The 7,975-nt window shown below is 40.2% G+C and overlaps 1 long non-coding RNA gene across 1 annotated transcript; it reads left to right on the forward strand.

Moving 5' to 3' along the window:
* The first annotated feature begins 4,710 nt into the window (after positions 1-4,710).
* On the forward strand, positions 4,711-7,727 carry Gm40936. Its single transcript, XR_873359.1, has 3 exons — positions 4,711-5,164; positions 5,983-6,101; positions 7,321-7,727. It is a non-coding gene; the product is annotated as a predicted gene, 40936 (long non-coding RNA).
* The last annotated feature ends 248 nt before the right edge of the window (positions 7,728-7,975 follow it).

The following is a 7,975-nucleotide window of genomic DNA, read 5'->3' on the forward strand; positions in this document are numbered from 1 at the left end:
TAGTTCACTTTTGTCAATTTTATAGAAAGTAGTTGTCCAGAATGAGGGAATCTCAACTGAGACAATGCTCCTATAAGATTGGCTGATAGGCAAGTGTATGGGGGCATTCTTTTGATTCCTAATCTACTGTGGGTGGTACCATCCCTGGACAAGTGGACCGAGGTTGTAAATAAAAGCAGGATGACCAAGCCATAGAGAGCAGTCCAGTAAGCAGCACCCCTCTGTGGCCTCTGATTTAGTTTCTATCTTGAGTTCCTGCCTTGGTTTCCCTCAAGAGAGGACTGTAAACAAATATACCTTTCCCTTTGCTTTTGGTCATGGTGCAAATCACAGAAATAGAAAGCAAACAAGAATAGAATTTTGATGTCCTGTAGTACAGTGCTTTTCTTAATTTAAAGTGACGTCCCAAGAAATGATGGATTTACCCAAATCACCTAGCAAGTAGCTGCCCCAAATACTGTATTTATTATGCATACAAGTAGAGCAGTCCTCTAAGGAGCAAGTGGAGCAGAGGGAATATGTATCTGGGGACTGGAGAGATGGCTCAGCAGTTAAGAGCACTGGCTGCTCTTTTGAAGGTCCTGAGTTCAATTCCCAGCACCCACATGGTGGCTCACAACCATCTGTAATGGGATATGATGCCCTCTCCTGGTTTGCAAATGTACATGCAGGCAAAATACCCATACCCATAAATAAATAAATCTTTAAAAAATGTATGTCTATAGGTGACCTATGACACTTTCCAGCGTAATGATTCAGCTTACACTGAGTGCACTTGGTGAACAGATACAGGGAACTTACGATTGGATTCTACCTATGTGTACACATCACATATACTGACATATACTGTGGTCATCCCTGGCTGTCCTGGAAGAAACGCAAAAGAGAACCTGCTCAGGACCCTGACCTAGTTCAGAAATGCCTTCAATAAGGTTTACACACACACACACACACACACACACACACCACAATTACCCTCAGCATGTATCTGGGGGAATTGGTTTCATTTCAATTTATTTAGGATTCTTGAAGCACTTTAGAAAAATATGCTTTAAAATCCCATTTCAATTATCTTTAATAAGATCAACTTGTCTGATACAGCTGCAATATGAGAGGCAGAGCGCAAGATATTTCCATTCCCAAATAAGTCTTTCTAAAGCGATCACAGTCCATTTCCTTAAAAGTACTTCAGGGTGGCGAGTCGTGTTTGTCATTTTAACTTCCTTATTTCTTAGGAAGAACGCAGACAAATCTCTCTCGGACCCTAAATTGTTTCCACAGCGAATAGCTGACGTTGTGAACTTGCTAACATACGACAAAAGGCAATATTTTGTCCCAGCCTCAAGGACATACTCTTGGGACCATCTCGAGAATATTTTTTCTATATGAATGTTGCTGCTTTTTTTTTATTTGCTTCTTAATTTGAAATTATTTTAGATTTGCAAAAAGTCACAAAAATAGCATGAAGAATCCTTTCACAATTATTGACCGGAGAAAAATTCTCCTGATTTCTTCAGTAATCACAGAAAGAAAAATCACTCTTCTCAAGGTCCCAGCTTCAAGGCGTTTTTCAGCTTCTGTCCCGTTTATCATATCCCTTCCTCTCTCTCCTTCTCCCCTCCATCCTTTCTCCCTTTCTCCCCTTTGGGGAAATACAATAGAGGGGCTACAACTTTAGTTGGTGGCCGTGGGTAGAGTTTACTATGCGCAGAAAAGAAACCTCATGCAGCAAAGGTGTTGATGATATTCTCATAGACCAGAGGAGGAAATGGGAGACAGGTAGACATGAAGTATGGTTTGGTCTTAGTTAGGGTTTTACTGCTGTGAACAGACACCATGACCAAGGCAACTCTTATAAAGGACAACATTTAACTGGGGCTGGCTTACAGGTTCAGAGGTTCAGTCCATTATCATTAAGGCAGGAACATGGCAGTGTCAGGCAGGCATGGTACAGCTGGAACCAAAGAGGATCAAGATTAAATGTGAAAATTGATTTTAAAAATTTAATGCGTCAGACTCTAAAATCAAATGGAAAATACAGTTGTAAAGTTCCTAAGATATATCTATATCTATATCTATCTATCTATCTATCTATATATATACATATATATATATATATATATATATATATATATATATATATATATATATATGAATTCAGGTGCTTCTCATCTATACATGAACTAGAATATAATGGGGGTATATATTGAATATATATGTATACACACACACACACATACAGACACACACAATGGGGGACATAATGTATTTATTCAGTTGTGAAGCAAATACCATGTTATCTGCAGGGAAATGGACAACATTAGCAGTTGTCACATCCGAGTGTGATAAGCCAGGCTCAGATAACTGGCATATACGTGGTCTGATGTGCAGCAACCCACAACAGTCAGCTCTGACCCTGACTGGGACTTAGGAGTACAATTAGCTTCTCCGTGCGAAGTCACCTACTTCCCCCAACATTGCACACTTACATTCTGAGAACTCCTTCTGCAGTACTTATGCCCCAGGGACGTGATGGACAGCTGGATAAAAAGTAACCATTCCACACCTAACACATATACGTGTGTTTTCATACTAAAAAAAAAAGAGTCAGAAAGCTTCCCACCTAAACCATTTAATAGAAATGATCAGGATATTGTTGCAGGATTTTCCTTGTTCAATCACATTAGGGCAGCAGGAGGCCTGTGATTGGCCAGAGAAAAGGGAGGCGGGGCTAAGAGTTGCATAGACAGAGAGCATTGCAGAGAGAGAAGGAAAAAGATGGAGGCGGACATGAACCGGCATGGCTTTAACCAGCCATAGGTAGTTATGATATCACAAGGTTAGAATAATTGGGATGAAGCTTTTACCATTATCAACTGGTTCTGAAATTATTGTATTGACATCTTGTAAATTGAGAATTTGTTGATACATAAATATGATTGGTTAATTAAAAGCTTCAAGTGTTTTGTTTCTACCAGCTAAATGGGTGTTTTGGTGGCTGACCTTGGGGTGGACAGTCATTGCATGGGGCTGGAGGCAGAGATCCGCCAAGAGACTCCGGAGTTCCAGCTCAGAGAGACCTCCTAGTTGAGATCACCTGGCTGGAGCCATGTGGTCCATCGGTTGCTGGCGGTAGTGTGGGAGGCCTGACAGTCCATTATTTAATATTTCCTGCAACAGGATGGTATGATACTGGGTGGCTTTAATGTTTCTCTTTTTATTTGTGGATAATTTTCAAAGTATCAACAAGATTTAGGATGTATGTTCACACATGCACATCTCTGTATCTGTTAATTATGTCATGTCACAAAATGAAATTAAAGCCAGTTTACTAAAAACATAGTTAAAACAATAATTTAAAGCTAAGCCATGATCATTTACACCCACGTAATTCTTTTATCCTTTTAAAATAATTTGTGATTTATTATTATTATTATTATTATTATTATTATTATTACTGTGGCTTTTACTTTGCAGGTAAATAAATGGCCTTTCTTGTGTGGGAAAGACATCACTGTGGGTGGCTGAAGTTTGATGGAGTCAGTTTCCCCAAAGAAGTCTGTGCGACAGGAGAAAACACCAGAAGTGGTTATCTAAGCACTCCGGACTTGATCTCTGCTCTTCCTTTGACACGAACTCTGTAAATCATGACTCATTTAAGTACAAGGACTTAGGAACTGTTTCATGTGACTTTTGATTTAATTTTGACCCAAGTTTAGTGGTTTTTCAGTCTTTCCTTGTTTTTGTCTACGTAAACTCTTGTGAGAAGAAATGATATTTGCCTGCTCAAGTAATCTACAAATATTGGGCATATCAGCATAGGTTTTCTTTTAATACATAAAGTTGAATGTTTTTACAAGGAAGATCTGATATTAAAAATTTTCTATACTTGTTAAATTTTCTCAAAATTTTATTGTAATTTGTAGGGCTTACAAGCCAATTACGTGAAGAGATAAAAGGAAAATCTGTTTTAAATTTTTGATGAAAAAAATACACATGCAGATAGGCTATGATTTGTATTAGAGGGAAATGAACAGATACTAACTATTCACATAAAATTCATATGCTATTTACTTTAATAAACAAGATAAGACCACTTGAGAACTAGCCCAAGTTATCTATCAATCTAAATATCTTAAAATTAATATGCATTCTACCAGCATGTTTGTGACTTAACGAGAATGAGCATATAATTCTTTGTGAATGTTTGTCAGTCACAGACAAAGGATTCCTTACCATTCACAGTATTAACAACAGCCTGCAGATCATCAAGCTTGGTCAGTTTTCCTTTCCCTGTGGTCCATAGGGGTGGAAGCAGGTGACCATCTCATCCATACTGAGCTGTATTCCTGGCACGGGATCCCCACTGGGGAAAGTTGAGTTTTTCACACAGAATAGCAAGCCCAAGTACCCTTTGTGCTGGAAGAGATGCCATCTTCATTATATAGCTTTATAAGCAAATCTGCTATGTGATCTAAAAGGAGACACACTGTATCTCCGTCCTCCAAGATGGTTTGCTCTACAGTTACCCTGGAAGAGATAGTCTAAAGCGAAGGATTAGGAGCATCTGCTTGCAAGATGTGCAGAAACTAGAGGCCTGTCTCCCCGCAGATATGCGAATATGTCCTTTAGAAATGGTTTTCCCAATGAAAGAAAGACGTCATTGGAGTGCAGAATCCTGCTCTTGCTGATATCGAGTGCTGTGTGTTAAATAACAGGGGGTGCCTCTGGGCATGACGAACTGTCAGGGAGTGTAATAAGCAGGCTCTCAGGTTGCCAGTGACTCCTATGTTTGTACAGTCTTCTCTGTTGGGTGTGAAAGTAGACTCTGAGTACTCGTACTCTCATGATACACAGTGTTATATCGAAAGGGGGCAAGTCTGAGTTCATCAGATGGCCTCATTAAAAACCTTAGAGTTTCTTCAGGGTGTTGATAGAGGCCAAAGTTAGAGCGATATGTTTCGGCGAGTTTGAAAGGAAGGAGGCACTTCTGCTGATAATGGCCTTTGGGGACCACGACAAGGAACTACACACAAACTTCAGAAACCTCAGGCTACTGCTGACAACTGACAACCAGCAAACACTGAGATCCTTATCCTTGGACCTGGAAGCAGTGGGAGTCTGAGAGGTCATGAAAGCCTGGAGAAACCCCCGAGGTCCATGGGTGAGTGGATCCTGGTTAACATTTTGATTTCAGCCTTGGGCTGCACTGTGTCTAGATTTGGTCCCTGCTTCAATTTCTAACCCATACAACTGAGTTGTTGTATAGGAGTTCTTTTAAGCTAATAGGTGTATTGTGCTTTGTTATTTACTAATACAAATGGATGCCAAGAAGAAATGTGGAAAAATTCTGGGTTTATAGCCTAAATGCCTTGATTTTAATTTCCTGCTGCTTTGCTAAATATTTTAGTATGTAAGGCAACCCGTCTAAGCAACCGCTTTGATGCAGTCCTTTTATTAAATTGCCCTGGGGTTTTCCTACATGCAATACTATTCAATTAAAAATGAAACCACCATGTATTGGCTTCAGCTATGGCCAGCACTGACAGGCATTTTTGTATGTGATCTCACCAGAGTATCATCCATTTGGAAAGTGCTACATCCGCCCTGTGTTTAAAGGAAAGAAGCTACAATTTGGAGGGTGAGACACCTTATTCAGATTCATGCGAATGAATCAGCTGTGTGTGGGGTTGGCATTCTAAGCTTACCATGTCCATGTCAATCATAGTCTTAGATGCTGATGGGATGACCTCTTCCACTGAACAAAATCATTCCGGTATGCATTACTCATGATGACCAACGCCTAGCACAGGTTGATTGCAAAGTATGTGGAACTCACTTGTCTGCCCTCTGGCAACGAGGTGTCATCGCTAACTAGTCCTGGGCAATGAAATGTGAACGAAAGTGACATGTAGCATTTCTGAGCCAGAGCATTTAATTGCTCGTGCTTGACAAATACAATTCTCTCCTTTCCTGGTACAGTGATCCCAGAAGCCGGAGTGAAGATGCAGCCCACATGAACCTTGTCTCCTGGGTGGGACTGAAGAGCAGAGCTTCTCACACTGGCTAGGCCAGATGAGCAAGAAATAAACTTGGGAATTGTAAGCCGCTGAGATTTTAGGGTTGCATTGAACCCACGGTGCATGCTGATCTTTTTTGACTTGTATAGCTGAAACAGCGTTCTGGACAACTGTTGCCATCAGCTGATAAAATATTGATTGATTTCAGATACCCATCACTCATTTCATGTGACTTGATGGTCCCTGGATACTCAGTGCTGCCCCAGACCATGATCCTTCTGCTTTCCTGCTTGCTATAGGCGGAGTGAACTGCAGATGATGGTCTTGGCTCAGCCTTGATCTGTGTCTCAATGACATCACTTTTTTTTGTATCTAATATAAGAAAAGCCATTTCTGTTCCCAGTTCCTCATCTGTAAAATGGGGGTGAGAAGGGTGTGTTGAATAGAGGCTGTGTTTGTGTGGCTGATGGAAAAGTGTGACTTGGGGCTTGAGGGATGGCTCAGTTGTACAAACATGAGGATCTGAGTTAGGATTGCTGGGAAATACACACCTATAACTTTAGTGCTGGCAAGGTGTGTGTGTGTGGGGGGGGGGGGAATGGGCAGGATGCTGGTGTGGAGGCAGGCAGATCCCTGGAGCAATAATCTGAATGAGAGACCCTAGTATGAAAAATGAAGTGTTGAGCAACGGATATCCAATGAACCATGAGCCTCCACACACATGTGCACACGTGTGCATGAATACTCTTATGCATATGTACATATGCACAAAAACATGTGCCTATAACACACAGTATACAAGCAAAAGCAATCCAAATCAAAACAACTGTACTCTGATAACAACTCCTCCAGGGAGACCTTTGGACTCTTCCAGGTTAGATTCTATGGCTTGCCAATGTGTTGATGTAATGGACATTTACTAAACTATCTCATATGCTCATATGTCTGTCTAATGTTGAGACCCAAAAATATGTATAGTCTAGAACCAGGACCCTATGGTTTTCCAAGCACCTAACACATAGTTTCTGAGTGACTAAGAGAAAATTACAGTCAATGTAATGGACCTAATGGACCAGTCTATGGCTATGGACCTAAGCTAGTTGTTAGTAAGAAAATAATCCTGAGCGTCAAGAAAAATTAATCTTATCAACGATAGTTATATGAATCAATCTAAGTACAGAAATGTTCCTTTAATCAATTGATGGATGCTTCTGTTTTCTGGAGCTCTGTTAAATGGGACACAGTTTTCAAAACCCAAGTTTTTATTTTATTTTATTTTTTTATTCTTCTTGCGTTGCAGAGTTGATACTATCAACACTTGGAAATACAGCTGATGGGTCTGACATTAGCAGCCTGCATCCTGTTTAGGGAAGTCTGCTGCTCAGCCCACTGATAATGAGCATCCATGCTGGGCATCACTGTGCTGAAGGCCCCACACCGCTGCAAGCCGAAAACGACGCTCACACTCATCATTTCCAGAGTACCAAATAACTAATGCTTTTGTTATTTAGTTTAAAATTCTGGATTGACTTAGGCATCTGGGGAAAACTAACCCTGTTAGCTTACAGAGAAAGGAAAGCCTGCATTTCTGGTTTTGATAAACTTGGAGTCTTTCTGAAGAATGCATGAAGTTATTTTGCTGGTGTCTGCTCTGGAGTTGATAGTCAAACATATCGCAGTTAACAAAGCTTCCTTTCCAGCAAGACTCTTGCCAGGTAATTTTTTTTTTAAATGTGGGAAATGAGTTTTATCCTGGTTAAGAAAATATCATTATGCTAAGATTTGAAGACTTTACAATTAAAGGTATTTAATCTCTACCCAACCTTTGAAGAGTGATTTTTTTTTCTCCTCCTGTTTTCTGGTTCTGTATGTGGAATAGAAATTTGCAATTTCTCTTGCTTGGGCTCCCCAGAGATTGGTAGGTTTTACTTATAGATATGTTATATCTAGACACG

Source organism: Mus musculus, chromosome 13 (assembly GCF_000001635.26).
Source record: "Mus musculus strain C57BL/6J chromosome 13, GRCm38.p6 C57BL/6J".
Taxonomy (NCBI): Eukaryota; Metazoa; Chordata; class Mammalia; order Rodentia; family Muridae; genus Mus; species Mus musculus.